Here is a 13,471-nt window from a genome sequence, read left to right on the forward strand (position 1 = left end):
GAGAATGACATGTCTGCCAAGAACTAATTGGTCAAACATGCTGACACCCCCTTCCGAAGGATTGGGACCAGGAACAGGAACCAGACAGGAATACAAAGAAAATCAGAATCAGAGGGGTACAGAGGTACACAAGCAGAACACATACTACGACCGCAGCAAGCACGCAGCCCCTAGCAACCAGCCTACACGGTAAATGCAGCCAGTACGCCAAGAGGAATGCAGCCAGCCTACACGGCCACAAAAGTCATGGTGAACTGCAGTGTGCTAACACCTCCCCCTCCACTCTCCCTCCGGAGAATGGCATGTCTGCCAAGAACTGATTGGTCAGACATGCTGACACCCCCTTCCGGAGGCCCAGGAGCAGATACCTGCGCCGATAACGGAAAACACGGCCGTAGGCAGAACTGCAAGCAAAAAGGTTAAACCGGACGTCACCCCTGGCAACCAGCATACACGGAGAACACCGCAGCCAGTACACCAAGGCAACCAAATCCGATACCTAAGGCAGCATAAAGAGGGAAATACAGAAAGCACACACATTACAGATAAGCAGAAAATAGAACAAACAACAAAAAAAAAAACTCTGTGAAAGTTCACTTGTTCATTCTGTCACGAGTTGGAGGTCCCAGGAGAGACCACCGCGTCGTCAAGCAATAAACGGAAATCAGGTACAGACACATAAGAGTTTATAGCACGAACAGAAACATGGAAAGCAGCACAGATAAAACATGAGCTCTATGTACCGTCAGCACAGTGGGAGAAAACCCCCACTGCGCCACTGTCTAGTAATACTCCAGAGGGGCGTAACTAAGCATTCCTGGTTTTCACTAGAGCCCTAGATGGTAGGGTTAGACTTAGCCACAGAAAGTTGCCAGGGTCCATTCTGGAGCGTGACCTAGACAGTGACAGCAGGAGCGAATGGACAACAGGTACCAGAAGGTACCGATGGCACATAGGCATACATAACATACAGGCAAATACAAAACAGGGCAAATACTACAAGCAGGAGTTCACGCAAGGGAGCAGGAGTGGCAATGAGCAGAGAAGGACTTGCTCCACCAGTAGTAAACTGCATGGCCTTGTCATGCCACTCTACTGCAAGGGCTTGCTGAACACAGACATATGAATACAAAACAGGGCAACTAATAATACAAGCAGGAGTTCACGCAAGGGAGCAGGAGTGGCAATGAGCAGAGAAGGACTTGCTCCACCAGTAGTAAACTGCATGGCCTTGTCATGCCACTCTACTGCAAGGGCTTGCTGAACACAGACATATGAATACAAAACAGGGCAACTAATAATACAAGCAGGAGTTCACGCAAGGGAGCAGGAGTGGCAATGAGCAGAGAAGGACTTGCTCCACCAGTAGTAAACTGCATGGCCTTGTCATGCCACTCTGCTGCAAAGGCTTGCTGAACACAGACATCAGAATAAACACAAAGTAACTAAAACATAACAGGCAGATCAGATATCAGAAAGACAGGAAAGAGGACATCAGAGAACGTAAAAGAGGACGCAAATTAACAAGTAGGGAAACTCACAGAGCACAGACAGACAGACACAGATCCCATGGGTCAGCAGCATGGGAGAGAGTACAAATCAGGAACAGGACAGACAACACACACCAGGAGAGCAGACCCAGAACTGAGGGAACCTCAGCCTTATATACAGGTTCCATGGGTGCAGCAGAGAGACCACACCCATGGAGCAGACAGAGGATTAACTCCTAATAGGACACAGGGGAGTTAACCCATAAAGAACCACAAATGACACACAGGAACAGAACTTCAGCGAGGAGCGCCGAACAAGCAAGAACAGGAGGTCACAGCCAGAGATAGTGGCTGTGACAGCAGCTGATGTCTTGTGGAATACACTAATCCCGGGAGATACACTGGTACACTCTTAATATATGTTATAGTCCAGGAGGACCAACAGGACTATTGGAGCCGTTTTGTTCTCTTTTATCTAACTATTCAATTTTATCTAACTGTTTTATTTGACTTTTTAATTGCATGTTATAAAGGGGAGAAAGATTGCCTTATTATAGGAGGACATATTGAACGGCTTTTTGGAGGTTGAGGAAGTGTGTGCCATTCAAAACCCAATCAGCTGTTTATATTGCATAGGTGGATATTTGTTTGGGTGGTGTGGCTGCGTGGTCAGTAGCGATCCACCTGGTCCTGGAGGCTGGTGTCTCCTGCCCATGCACCACACAGGTTATTGTATGTGACTGGTTTGGGAAGCATTTTAGCCTCTTTTATGTGCTGTTATTAATCGTATCTTAATGTAATTTAAATTGCCAATAAACCTCAACTTTTTAGGAAATCTCTGGGTGGTTACAGATGGTGAGTGCCTGTTGTTCCAATAGATTTATTTATTTTTACTCAACTTTTTGACTGGGTGAGTCAAATACGACAAGAGCATCGGTTCTTTACCTATAGACAGGTGAGCCTCTATATCGCTAGTTTATTGATATATATACAGTATATGTGATAAATTGCCTAATCTGTGTTGTAACAGGAGGTTATCGAAGTGTCATGATAGTACATTGCAATGAACATATGTTTATTTGTGTATGGAGTGTGTTTGGTGTATTTTAGTAGACGGCGTAGAGATCCTTCAGTTACTTCAGTCACTGCAAATGTTGAGGACGATTTATCTTTTAGCAGTGGGGTATGCAGTGTCCTACATGTATTTATCTAATAAGTGGTATTTTATCAGTCCGGCATTGTCATTCCACCCATTCGCCCCTAGGTGGTGCTGGCACCACACTATATATAGCTTTGGGTGTGTCTAGCTTAGAGCAGAATGTTATGTTAGAGTCAGAGTGAGAGAGGAGAAGCAAGTTCATGGAGGAGAGAAACAGGCCTAAATCAACATGTAGCTGTTTTCCTTTCCTCTGGGCCCTGATCAAGCCTGGAGAAGACAACCACAGCAACCAAGCACCAGACAGTGAGTCTATGTCTAAATATGAAGTAAGCCTAGTGAGGGTTACAGCTGAATCTAGCTTATGGACCTCATCAGCACAAGTGCCTGAGAGCAACTTTCCAAGTGCCAGGACACGAATGTATAATTAGTGTGCAGAATTGTCCTTATCCACTACACAAGCCTTCCAGGACATAGTGGAAAACCTAAACCTTTTTAGGAGAGCATTCTGCAAATAATGTAGCAGAAGACTGATGCCTGCCACGAGGGAGAACGCCCTTATAGGATAGCTCAAAGTAAACCCAAACCAGCATATTTAGTACCAGAGTGCTATAGATTAAGCTTAGAACAATTATAAGAAGTCTTGCAGGTAACGTGTCAACCCTAAAGAGAAAACTCCTCAACTGACAATTGCCTAAACCTGATACAATTGTACTTATTTCTGAGTCATCACTTATGCCATATGAATGCACTTTATTGATGGACTGTAACATCTGCCTTGAGACTATTGATTCGAGTAAATGTTCAATTGTTTAACAACAACTGACTCTTCGTTACTACTACTACACTTAACATTTGCATCTTACGGTGCTGGCGTCACCAACACAGGGGCTCAGCTACCTTAAACACCTACACCATCAATGGCACCTCAACTTCCATCTGGCTGGTGTTCCCTGCAATAGAGAGTGCCCCGGAGGATTTAATGCTGTCTTACCATCCACTGCACTGCCGGCCCAGTGAGGCTCTGCTAACCGCGAGTACAAACTACTACCCCAATCGGCCCACCGAGAGCCTCACGTGTTTCCCCTGCAGACCCGGTACGCTGCATGTATGCTCCGCGATCACTCAAAAACACAACCATTGGTTTCAACTAAACTTGGTATACACATCCCTTGCTACCCGGAAAGAAATCTTGTGGGGGTCATACGCCCCTACACAGCAGCTGCATGGAGTTTGTATGCTCCAACTGTTTTTGCTACACAAATATAGCTCTCTAACTCAAAAACTCATCGATCAATTTCTACTAAACTTGGTACACATATCACTTACTATCTGGGAAAGAATACTGTGGAGGTAACATGCCGGTACACAATAAGTTTCTGTCTGTCCCGACATCTGTCTGTATGTCTGTTCTTTATGCGCGACCAAACGACTGGACCGATCTTCACCAAATTTGGAACACAGATACAGCAGGTGTCCGGGAAGGTTTTAGACCGGGTCTCAGCTCTCTTTAGCCAATACAAGCCTGCAAGTCTTTCACTTCATATCCCAATTGCCATACACACAGTCACATGTCCCTTATTAGCCAATAAAAATTCGCAGGCCCTTAGTCTCCACATACACACACAGTTTTACTCTAGGTTTCTATAACAACCCAGCCATTTTTCTTCACTGCTGTAGGTCAGCTTTAGGCTAGGGCTACACGACGACAATAAGTCGCATGACACGTGGGGCACAACTACACTGCTACATGAGTCGCGCAACATTGATGTCGCACCAATGTCATGCGACAATTTTTATAATGATAGTCTATGGTGTTGCACTGCGACATGTGACATGCTGCGAGGGCACTGTGGAGGTCACTGTTAAAGAGGCATTCACTGTGGATGTTACTGTTAAGGGGGCAGGCCGCTGTGGAGGACGCTGTTAAAGGGGCAGACACTGTGGAGGTCACTGTTAAGGGGGCAGGGGCCACTATTAAAGGGGCAACTGCTGTGGAGGTCACTGTTAAGGCATCAAGGTACTGTGAGGTCATTGTTAAGGCAGCAGGGTACTGTGGAGGTCACTGTTAAGGGGGCAGGCCCCTGAGGAGGTCACTATCAAGGATGTGGGGTGCTGTAAAACTCACTGTTAAAGGGGCAGGCTGCTGTGAAGGTCAAAGTTAAGGGGATGGGCTGCTGTGGAGGTCCCATTTTAAAGTGGCGGGGCACTGTGGGGAGTCAGTGTTAAGGGGTGGGGGACTGTGGAGTTCACTGTTAAAGGGGCGGGGTGTTGTAGAGGTTACTGTTATGGGGGATACTGTCGATGTCTTTTAACAACACACACAAACATTAAATGAAATAGATGAAATATACCCGTGCGAAGCCGGGTCCTTCTACTAGTATTGAATAAAAAGTAATCAAAAAGTGATACTACAAAATGGTACCAACAAAAACTACAGCTCATCCCACAAAAAATTAGCCCTCATGCAGCTCTGTAGATGGAAAAATGACAATGTCAGTATATAGCAATCAGGGCCGGATTAACGTAGGGGCTGATGGAGCTGCAGCTCCAGGCCCCTAACCATAAAATAGGCCCATCCTCAGCCAAAAGGCCGTCGGGAGGGTTAAAAGTCCTCTGTTGTACACAGCGCAGCGTCACATAGCACAGAGACAATGCAGAGACGCTCACCTCACGCTGGCAGCAGGGAGCCTGAGGGCGGGACTCGGGAGGAGTGTAATATGATTCTAGAGTGGAAGCTGCTTCTGCCAGCCCCTCCCCTCCCCGCCCACCAACCAATCAGAGCTGAGGCAAGGCAAGCCCTAGCAGCTCTGAGTCGTCTGAGTAGTACAGGGAGTCATCACAGGTCCTGTAAGGGAACTGCACAGTGTAAAGTGTAGTTTCCAGGTTAGAACAGTGCATCTGCCAGGACCTGTGATGACATCATCTTCAGCATCACAGGTCCTGCAGAATCTAGCAAAGGAACTGCACCAAAAATGGTGTAGTTCCTAGGTTTGAAAGGTACATCTGCCAGGACCTGTGATGACATCATCACAGGTCCTTCAACCCCTAACAGCAAGTATTAGAAGTTCACAATCAGCTCTGCATTGATCCATACAGACTGGAATAAAGTGGTAAGAGGAGGTCCTCCACTTTTCATCATTTACCCCCCCCCCCCTCCATGCCCTGTTTTTACTGATTGCACACTCATGTATAATACTTCAGACAGGTACAGTGACCACAACCTCATGTACTTCACACACACAGTGACCATAATGTATAACTGACCACATATTTCTATAAACACTGCATCTACAGTATTATACCTTGTATGCCTCACATCTATATATATATATATATATATATATATATATATATACACATATACACACACTGCATATATTAAACAGTATTATAGATGCAATATGTACAGATATATAGTATATACAGCAGTGTACTGATATGTGAGGTACAAGGTATAATAGATGCTGTGTGTACAGATATCAGTACACTTCTGTATATACTATATATGTGAGGTACGAGGTATAATAGATGCAGTGTGTACAGATATATAGTATATACAGCAGTGTACTGATATGTGAGGTATGAGGTATAATAGATGCAGTGTGTACAGATATATAGTATATACAGCAGTGTACTGATATGTGAGGTACGAGGTATAATAGATGCAGTGTGTACAGATATATAGTATATACAGCAGTGTACTGATATGTGAGGAACGTGGTATAATATATGCAGCGTGTACAGATATATAGTATATACAGCAGTGTACTGATATGTGAGGTACGAGGTATAATAGATGCAGAGTGTACAGATATATAGTATATACAGCAGTGTACTGATATGTGAGGTACAAGGTATAATATATGCAGTGTGTACAGATATATGGTATATACAGCAGTGTACTGATATGTGAGGTATGAGGTATAATCGATGCAGTGTGTACAGATATATTGTATATACAGCAGTGTACTGATATGTGAGGTACGAGGTATAATAGATGCAGTGTGTACAGATATATTGTATATACAGCCTGTACTGATATGTGAGGTACGAGGTATAATAGATGCAGTGTGTACAGATATATTGTATATACAGTATTGGATTGATATGTGAGGTACGAGCTGTAATTTATACCTCATATATCAGTACACTGCTGTATATACTATATACCTGAACACACTGCATATATTATACCACATTCCTCACATATCAGTACACTGCTGTATATACTATATATCTGTACACACTGCATCTATTATACCTCATACCTCACATATCAGTACACTGCTGTATATACTATATATCTGTACTCTGCATCTATTATACCTCGTACCTCACATATCAGTACACTGCTGTATATACTATATATCTGTACACACTGCATCTATTATACCTCGTTTGTGTGCCAGGCCTGTTTTGTAATCCCAATCCGGCCCTGATGGCATAAATTATAAAACAGCAGCGAACATAGTTCATGGAACAAACAGAGAGGCCTGGAATGGGTAGTGGGAGGGGCTATAAAAGGGGAATGGGGGCCCAATTTAGATTCTTGCTATGGGGCCCAGTGATTTCTATGTACGCCTTTGACTGGAGCAGAGAGATAAGAGACGTGACAGATGACACAGAGTTTAGATTACAGGTTGAATTAACCCTTTAGGATCAAATTGGCTTCTCAGGAGATATATATGTTAAAGGCATCTCGTTGAGTAGCTATATAACTAAGGGTGGTTTCACATCTCCTTTATGGATTCCGTTAAGTGGGGACTGTGGGGACTATTTTATTATCAGCCAGTGACTGTGTTACTGTAATACTGTTATCAGTTCAGCACATAGTTTTCCCTGTGCAGCATTCACATCTCACTTCACTTGGTTGGTTGTACTACTGTCAGTGTCAGACTGTTGTCACTGTGGGTAACAATGCACAACAGACAACAATGCACACCACAGTGACAGCTCCTGACTCCTGTCCGGCGTCAGCCTCAGCTTCCCTTCACTATCACTATAATCAATCACTCTTCCTGATCCTGACTCACTCATTAAAGAGCTGAAGAGCCGACTGAGTCAGCAGCAGCAAGTGAATCGGATGAATAGCATCTGCGCATGCGCACCGGCACCTAGAGTCTTCGGTTCACTTGCGAGTCAGCTCAGCAGTCAGTGACTCAGCAAGTGAACCGAAGATCCGATTCATGAACCGATTCATCTGAAAGATCCGAACTTCCTATCACTACTGAGGTCATATCCGGCGGGCCGCGGCATTACAGGAACAGCACCAGCTGCTCTGACGTCCTGCCGCCGGATATACGTCACAGGATATCCGGCGGCAGGACGTCAGAGCAGCTGGTGCGGTTCCTGTAATGCCGGCCCACCGGATATGACCTCAGTGCGCCCGCGGTTATCCCTCCTGCACGCTGCGCTGTGTACAACCTGCTCAGCAGTTCCAACTAGCACACGGCCCACAGCGCTCAGCCACACCAGCCCGCGAGACAGCAGGAGCTTCTGGAGCAGGTATCAGATAAACTCATCCAGTTGGAAGGGAGGGCAATCATAGTGCTGTTATGATTTATGGACACAGCTCTCAGCATGCTCAGCCAGCCTTCTATCTGACTGTTTCTGAGCCTGTGGACTGTGACTCTCAAGAAGCACAGCCAGATAGAAGGCTGGCTAAGCATGCTGAGAGCTGTGTCCATAAATCATAACAGCACTATGAGAATTACTGACTGGCTAAGCATGCTGAGAGCTCAGTCTAAATAACATAACACATTAAAGAAAGTACTGTTTCTAGCTGCGAGTCCACAGTCCACAGCAGCTAGAAACAGTAATTTCTTTAAAAGGGATTCTGTCACCAGGTTTGACCCCTGTCAGCTAAAAATATGCTGATGTTCAGGGCGTCTTCACGATTCCTAATGTGGGCTTATAAATGTCATCTGTGGGCTTATTTAGCTAAAAAACAGCTGTCAGTCAAACAAATAAGGTGCCCAAGGGGATGTTAATGGGTGCAAGGTGCCCGCCGCACCCGCCGCCGTTCGTGCCCAGCGCCGCCTTTCCGGACTTCTGCGCCGCCTCCTAATCCTCTGTGCCGCCTCTCGCTCTCCCTCCCTCCCCCCTCCTTCTGCTGTAAGATCTCGCGCTTGCGCACAGGGCTCTGCCTGATGCGCCCGTGCGGACTTCTCCATTTGGCTTCTTACAGCGAAGTGCGCATGCGCCGGCACTTCGCTCAACCCCTGTATGCGCGAGATCTTACAGCAGGAGGAGGGGGGAGGGAGGGAGAGCGAGAGGCGGCACAGAGGATTAGGAGGCGGCGCAGAAGTCCGGAAAGGCGGCGCTGGGCACGAACGGCGGTGGGTGCGGCCGACACCTTGCATTCATTAACATCCCCTTGGGCTGTTTGACTGACAGGTTAGTAAAAGCTGTTTTTTAGCTAAATAAGCCCACAGATGACATTTATAAGCCCACATTAGGAATCGTGAAGACGCCCTGAACATCAGCATATTTTAAGCTGACAGGGGTGAAACCTGGTGACAGAATCCCTTTAATGTGTTATGTTATTTAGACACAGCTCTCAGCATGCTTAGCCGGCCTTCTATCTGACTGGCTAAGCATGCTGAGTGCTGTGTCCATAAATCATAACACAGCTCTATGAAAATTACTGTTTCTAGCTGCTGTTGTCCACAGTCCACAGCAGCTAGAAAACAGTAATCTTCATAGTCATGTTAAATGATCACTATAGTGTCAGGAAAACAAAGCGGTTTTCCTGACACTATAGTGCCCTGAGGGTCCCCCTCCCGTGGTCCCCCTCCATATTGCCAAGATAGACGCCAAATGAAGGGGTAGTTGCAGGAACAAAATACTTTAATGTTATCGATAAAATATATATGTAATTAAGACACTGAGTGCAGTTCCATAAAAAGGCCCAGCAAAATCCTCAGCACCAGGCCCATGATGCTCTTAATCCGGCCCTGATAGCAATGCAAAGGAAAAATCATTTTTGTAAAGGTTTTTATTCTTATTAAAGTAGTTAAAAGTAATAGAAACCATATAGATTTGGTATTGCTATAATCGTACCAACCCGCAGAAGAAGAGTCTCATTTCATTTTCTTTGCACAGTGAACGCCGTAAACACAAAAGCCAAAAAAACGTGACGGAACTGCATTTAGTTTTTTTTTCAATTTCACCCCACAAAGAATATTTTCTCATTTTCCAATACAATCTATGGTAAATTAAAAGGTGCCCTTAAAAAATATAACTTGTCCTGCAAAAAATAAGCTTTCATATGGCTATGTGAATGGAAATTTGAAAAATAATTGGAGAAGTAAAGACAAAAAGATCAAAAAATAAAATTGGTCATGTCTTTAAAAAATTAGCAGGGAACAGAGAGAATAGTCATCTAAGTGGCTCCTCACCCAGCTTAGCTTGATTGATGGGTCTCTTCCTATTTGTTTACAGGGAGATACCTGTTAATCTAGTTTAGTCAGATGTTAAGAAGGCAGGAGAAGAGCTGTCCCCATGACTTCCCTCCCCATACACATGCAGAATTTCAGAGTAACATATAATTGTTGTAACCAGGGTTGCCTGTTGGTATGTCATGCTGCTTATGGTATGGGCAGTATGACTCACCTGACAAATTCCCTATCAGGTTGAAATCATATAGAATATGTTTGGTTGACTAGATTAGGAGTGCCATGCCTAAAATTCCAGATTAATAACGAATTCTAACAAAACCAGTTGTTTGTCTATAGCAGTCAGAAACCCATGGAATATACAGTGGGACTTACTTAATTGCACAACAACCAGATGGTCACAAGAAGCATATACGAAACATACATCAATACAGGCATGCTGGATATGAAAGTGGCCCTGGAAAAAACCTAAAAGTGGCACCCATGTTGAAGACAGGTCCAAGTTTATAGAAGGTGGGGTAACGTAACATAAGTAGGCAGTGCCAACACAAGTAGATTGGATTGACACAAGTAGGCGGGGTCAGCAATACCATAGTGCAGCGCAAAATACTGCCCCTGCAGAACTAAATGTTTGCATTTAGCATGTATAGCATGCTCTCCAAGAAAAAGTCTTACTTTTATTTCACAAATATGAATATCTGCAACATTTCAAACCCTCTCAGTGTAACGGCGCGGTGTGGGAGGATAACTCCACACCGACCACAAGACGGAAGGGAAAAGGTACTCGGCCTGGAAACTAGGGAAAGGGGTAAAGGTCACCACCTAGTGAGTCCCTAACCCGAGCCCTGACTACTATAAGTATGAACAGACCTTGATAGTAGGAATGTTCCTACGCTGGAACCTAGGGCCCTATCTGACCCTAAAGTACCCGGGAAATAGTGTCAGGACACGAGATGACCTGTTCCTTCCCAGCTGAAGAAACATGAGACTCCCTCAGGCCTTATACCAAAAGGTAGGGAAAAACCACGAACAAGAAATAGGGAAAAGACACTTAACTCCAAAATATGCAGAAGAGCAGGAACTCAGAGCAGAACCAGACACCAGCTCTTCACAACCAAAAGGAGCTATTAACCGCATACCATGATGGGTGAGGCCAAACTAAATAGATGAGTAGGAAGAGAGAGATATTGTAGCAGGGAGGCGTAGCATGTGGGCAGGCATACGCAGGTGACGCACACACCTCCCTCCTGGCTGCTGAGCTCCTGGCCCGATGAGCGGTGACGCCGAGACCATGCTGGGCGCACCGCTGTTTGCTCCACTCTCCTGCTGATAACCCGGACGTGCCGAGGGTGTCGCTATACTGCTGATCTTCCGTCCCGTGTACTACCATCTTGAGGTCTGGTTTTCCTAAATCTGAGGCAAGCGGAACCGGTGTCGCCTGCAACGTTGGGAGAGGAGGTGAAGTGAAGTTCTGTGGACCGGGGCGGCGCGACTGCTAGCGCTTCTATCTTTCCCCCCCTCCCCCCCCTTCCCGAGGATGAGGTGAGACGAATCCACGCTTTTCAGAACACTGCTACAGCTAATCCGAGGTAATAACGGAAAAAGGGCACGGGCCTATGGGGAGTTGAAAGGGGGGCCATGAGTGCTGGTCCCAAAGGTGTTTATGTGGAACCTGGGTGGCACCCCTACCCCTGAAGGGCCCGTGTAAATTGGGAAAAGGACAGAAAAGGAGGAAAGCTACCAGCGGTGGAAACATAAAGTTCGATATAGCGATTATTGTCTGGACTGGGGGCTGGGGGGGGATTTGAGATGGCTCCAATGAAGGAGGTGGCCTCCGGAAATCCGGGCAGACCCAGCTGCCATTAGTTCTTCTCCCCTCCTGGAATTATATCCCATCGTGGCTGCCGCCTTGGTTTGGGGCAGCTCCTGGTCCAACTTGCCAGTTCTGTTCATCACGGATAGCCAGTCCCTGGTCGATATTATCAATTCCGGCAGATCCAGATCGCCCAGGGTCATGGCCCTGCTGCGAAAATTAGCTATCCCTCACCTACAACTTCCATGTTCGGTGTGCTCATATTCCAGGGGAATCCAACACTGCCGCTGACGCCCTGTCCCATTTCTGTTTTTCCATTTTTTTTCAGGAAATGCCCGAAGCGGATCGTACTGGCATTCAGGTCCCACCGCTCAGCTCATTCATCCTGGATTAGCATCCTTGGTGGTCCAGGCAGAAAGACTGGTCGAGGGTTCTTTATCTCGCAACACAGCCAGGAATTAGCGGGCTGGGTTCACAGCTTTCAGCAAGTTTTCTCGAGAGTTTCCAAGGGGTCAGCTGGAGGAAACCTCATATGTCATGGCGTTCATTGCATTTTGCCACACCCGCCTGTCTTTATCTCACAACACCATCAAACTATATTTAGGGGGGCTCCAGCATCATCGCATGATCGACAGGCCAGATGGGGGTTCCATCCTTGCCACACAAGCCATCAAGGCAACGCTCAGGGGTCTGCAGAAACAGGGGAGGGGTCCACGCACCCGTAGACAGCCAGTGTCAGGGGAATTGTTTAGAGCCCTATCCTCAGCCTTAGATGGCAGTCCTTTTGGGCCCTCTCTCAGCACGGTTCTGAAGGCTGCTATTTACCTCGGGTTCTACGGATTTCTCAGGCCTGGCGAATTCACATCTGGCCCCGGGCGTCATGGCTTCCTCCAGAAACGCCACCTAGTCTGGAACAAGACCATTTTGTACTCTATCTCCCGTCCTCCAAAACCAACCAGTCTGGGCCACCCACGGAGATTAGGTTTTTCCCTTCAAATAATCTATGGTGCCCGGTCAAGGTCCTGTGGCAGCTGTCGTCCTGCTTCATGGTCTCTCCACTAGACTCCCCTCTGCTGCCTTGCGTAGGTAAGCCACTTACCACATCAAAATTCATGTCCCTCGTCCGGTCTCTGATGCAGGGGTTGGGTCACGACCCCAGCACTATTTCAGGTCATTTTTTCCGCATTGGGGCAGCGACGGCAGCTTCTAAGCATCAGGTCCCCGCACTTGTTATTCGCTGCATGGGGCGTTGGCGTTCGTCTTGTTTTGGCCGTTATATACCAGACCCCCAGGCAGAAATTTCTCAGGCTTTCCGTACACTGGCTTTGTAATGTTTAAATAAATCTATGTTTACCTATTCGGAGTCTTTGGCCCCTTTTCTTGGCGCACCCGCGGTCGTGGCTCCCGGCACACCTCAGCCACTAGGTTCAGGGTTGGGGTTCCCCCCCCCCCCCCCCGCGTCTCGCTATTTCTAGCCCTGACCATAACAAAAGTAACATTCCCCATACTTTATTTTGCCACCATTTTGTACATGTCATTTTATTTTATTAGGATATTAGAAGTCTTTGCTTTGAAAGCATTTTTTTTAATTTTCAAGAACATTTTAAAAACC

Source organism: Bufo bufo, chromosome 1 (genome assembly GCF_905171765.1).
Source record: "Bufo bufo chromosome 1, aBufBuf1.1, whole genome shotgun sequence".
Lineage (NCBI taxonomy): Eukaryota > Metazoa > Chordata > Amphibia > Anura > Bufonidae > Bufo > Bufo bufo.